Source organism: Callithrix jacchus, chromosome 9 (genome assembly GCF_049354715.1).
Source record: "Callithrix jacchus isolate 240 chromosome 9, calJac240_pri, whole genome shotgun sequence".
Lineage (NCBI taxonomy): Eukaryota > Metazoa > Chordata > Mammalia > Primates > Cebidae > Callithrix > Callithrix jacchus.
The window spans coordinates 46,347,550-46,351,699 of NC_133510.1; the positions used below are offsets into that span (position 1 = coordinate 46,347,550).

The 4,150-nt window shown below is 44.2% G+C and overlaps 1 pseudogene; it reads left to right on the plus strand.

Annotated features, from left to right (window-relative positions):
- Positions 1-748: 748 nt before the first annotated feature.
- Positions 749-1,516, plus strand: LOC118144449 (ferritin light chain-like; annotated as a pseudogene).
- Positions 1,517-4,150: the final 2,634 nt, after the last annotated feature.

Sequence of the window (4,150 nt, forward strand, 5' to 3'; positions counted from 1 at the left end):
GACCCCTGTCTCTACCAACAAAATTTTTTTTTAAGTTAACTGGGCATGGTAGCATGTGCCTGTAGTCTTAGCTACTCAGAAGGCTGAAGCAAGAGAATCAGAGGATGTTCTTAACCAAGGAGGTTGAGAATGTAATGAACCATGATTGTACCACTGCACTCCAGCCTGGATAATAGCAGGAGACCCTGTCTCAAAAAAAATTTTTTTTCAGCCTCCTGAGTAGCTGGGATTACAGGCATGCGCCACCACGCCCAGCTAATTTTTTGTATTTTTAGTAGAGACGGGGCTTCACCATGTTGACCAGGATGGTCTCCTTCTCTTGACCTCGTGATCCACCCGCCTTGGCCTCCCAAAGTGCTGGGATTACAGGCCTGAGCCACCACGCCTGGCCTTAAAAAAAAAAGTTTTTTTTTAAATCTGTCAACCTAGAATTCTATAACAGTGACAATATTTTGCAGAAACAGGCAAAATAAAGATTTTTTTCAGACATACAAAACCTGAAAAAAGTTCATCACCAGCAGACCTGTACTGTAAAATATGTTAAAAGAAATTATTTGGCAGCTCATTTGGGGTCTGGTCTCACGGATCTGTCTCTTGCAACAGTGTTTGAAGGGAACAGATCCAAGGACTCCCTCACTTCCAGCCTCTGACCACCTTCTGATCTCCTCTCCGCTTGCAACCTTTGGGACCATCTTCCAGGCCATCTCCAATACCGTTTTTGTGGTTAGTTCCTTTTTGCTGACCAGCCATGAGCTCCCAGATTCAGATTAGTTGGAATTATTTCACCAAGATGGTGGCAGCCGTCAACCATCTGGTCAATTTGCACCTGCAGGACTTCTACACCTACCTCTCTTCGGGTTTTTTTTTTTTTTTTGAGATGGAGTCTCACTTTGTTGCCTCAGCTCACTGCAACCTCTGCCTCCCGAGTTCAAGCAATTCTCTTGCCTCAGCCTTCCAAGTTGCTGGGACTACACCACACCTGGCTATTTTTTGCATTTTTTAGTAGAGACAGGGTTTCACCGTGTCAGCCAGGATGTTCTTGATCTCCTGACCTTGTGATCCACCTGCCTTGGCCTCCCAAAGTGCTAGGATTACAAGCGTTAGCCACCACACCCGGCCCTCCCTCTGGGCTTCTATTTCGACCACAATTATGGGGTTCTGGAAGGCGTGGGCTATTTCCTCTGTGAATTGGCCACGGGGAAGCATGAGGGCACCAGCATCTCTTGAAGATGCAAAAGCAGTGTGGTGCCACGCTCATTTCCAGGATAAAACCATAGATGCCATGAAAGCCACCATGGCCCAGGGGAAACATCAGAACCAGACCCTTTTGGATCTTCATGGCCTGGGTTCTGCCCACACAGAGCCCCATCTCTGTGACTTCCTGGAGAGTCACTTCCTAGACAAGGAAGTGAAACTCATCAAGAAGACGGTGACCACCTGACCAACACCCACAGGCTGGCTGGCCCCAAAGCTGGGCAAGGATCACTTCGAAAGGCTTACCCTCAAACAGGACTAGAATCTTACTGAGCCCAGCAATTTCTGAAGGGCCCCCTCCAAGTAACATGGGTCCTGCCTAGCCTCTCCCTTCAGCCGCTACGCAACATTTTAACTACTTGGGAGCCTTCTCTCAGCCTTGGACCACAGAGAAATAAAGCTTTTTGGAAGAAGCAAAAGAAAAAAAAATTCTTCAGGCAGAAAGAAAAGAATACATAATGGAAAGCTGGAATTATACTGAGAAATGAATATCACCAAAAGGGTAAATAAATTAGTAAATACCAATTTTTTTATTTATTTAAAAAATCAGCTGGGTGTGGTGACTAATGCCCGTAATCCCTGTACTTTGGAGGCCAGTGTTGGTGGATTGTTCCAGCCCAGGTATTTGAGACCAGCTTGGGCAACATGGCAAAACCCCATCTCTACAGAAAATACAAAAATTAGCTGGGCATGTTGGTGTGTTCCCGTAGTGCTAGCTACTCAGGAGGCTGAGACAAAAGGATCACTTGAGCCCAGGAGGTCAAGGCTACAGTGAGCTGTGATTGTGCCACTGCACTCCAGCCTGGGTGACAGTGAGGCCCTGCCTCAAAAAACAAAACAAAACAAAAAACCCCCACATTACATGGATTGATTATTCCAACTCAAAATAATGTACATAGAATTTTTGTTTGTTTTTGAGACTGGATCTGTCTCTGTCATTCAGCCTGGAGTGTAGTAGTGGGATCACAGCTCACTGCAGCCTTGAACTCCCGGGCTCAAGAGACCCTCCTACCTCAGCCTCCCAAGTTGGTAAGATTATAGTCACATGCCACCATGCCTAGCTAATTTTTATATTTTTAAATGGAGACAGGATCTTACTATGTAGCCCAGGCTGGTCTCAAACTCTGGGCTTCAGGTGATCCTCCTACCTCAGCGTCCCAAAGTACTGGGATTATAAGAGTGATTCACCATGCCCAGCCTCCTATATAGAAGTAAAATGCATGCTAACAATAGCACAAAGTCCAAGAACTTGGAAGTGGAAGCATATTTTTATATGATTCTAATACTCCACGTGAAGTGGTAAAGCACAGCTTAAATTCCGACCGACTGAAGATGTATACTATAAACCCTGTAGCAAACAACAAAAACAAAATAGAAGAGAACAATAAAAAGGTATAATTAATAAGTAAACATAGGTTATAAAATGGAATAAGAGTAAATAGGAATTCAATCCCAGAGAAAACAGAGAAAGAGAAGCAAAGGAACAAAGAAAAGATAAATAAAAAATAAATAGCAAAACAGCAGATTTAAACGCAACCATGTCAATAATTACAACATGTAAATAATCTATCACCCCAGTAAAAGGGCAGAGATGATCATATTGAATAAAAAGAGATACTCAACTGATGCATCAAGGTACAATAATCTGGATGTGAAAATAAAATAAAGATATAATCTGGGCCGGGCGTGGTGGCTCACACCTGTAATCCAAGCACTTTGGAGGCCAAGGCGGGCTGATCACCTGAGGTCCAGAGTTCAAGACCAGACTTACCAACATGGCGAAACCCTGTCATTATAAAAAAAGAAAGAAAAAAAGAAAGAAAGAAAGAATTTGGATATGAAAAAACACAAAAGCAGGAAGAGTTTGTAGATAGGAAGATTTTTTTATTAACAAATATTTCCTGAAGATCTAGTACCTGTCAGATACTTTTTTATTTTGAGATGGAGTTTTGCTCTTGTTGCCCAGGATGGAGTGCAACGGCACAATCCTGGCTAATACAATGAAATACTGTCTCTACTAAAAAACTACAAAAAATTAGCCATGAGTGGTGGTGGACACCTGTAGTCCCAGCTACTCAGGAGGCTGAGGCAGGGGAATCCCTTGAACCCGGGAGGTGGAGGTTGCAGTGAGCTGAGATTGATTACGCCACTGCGCTCCATCACTCTATCCTGAGTGACAGAGTAACAGAGCAAGACTGTCTCAAAAAAAAAAAAAGGCCAGGCACAGTGGCTCACGCCTGTAATCCTAGAACTTTGGGAGGCCTAGCGGGGCAGATCACGAGGTCAGGAGACCTAGACCATCCTGGCTAATAACAGTGAAACCCTGTCTCTGCTAAAAAATACAAAAAATTAGCCAGGCATGGTAGTGTGCCTGTAATTCCAGCTACTCAGGAGGCTGAAGCAGGAGAATCACTTGAACCCAGGAGGTGGAGGTTGCGATGAGCTGAGATCGAGCCATTGTACTCCAGCCTGGATGACAGGGCTCCATCTCAAAAAAAAAAAAAACTGTCTCGGCCGGGCGCAGTGGCTCAAGCCTGTAATCCCAGCACTTTGGGAGGCCGAGGCGGGTGGATCATGAGGTCAAGAGATCGAGACCACCCTGGTCAACATGGTGAAAGCCCGTCTCTACTAAAAATACAAAAACTTAGCTGGGCATGGTGGCATGTGCCTGTAATCAGCTACTCAGGAGGCTGAGGCAGGAGAATTGCCTGAACCCAGGAGGCAGAGGTTGCCCTGAGCTGAGATCACTCCATTGCACTCCAGCCTGTGTAACAAGAGTGAAACTCTGTCTCAAAAAAAACAAAATAAAACAAACAAACAAAAAAAAAACTGTCTCAAAAAAAAAAAATCTGTTAAGAGGATAGAGCTGTTAAGCATACTTACTATAATAAAATTA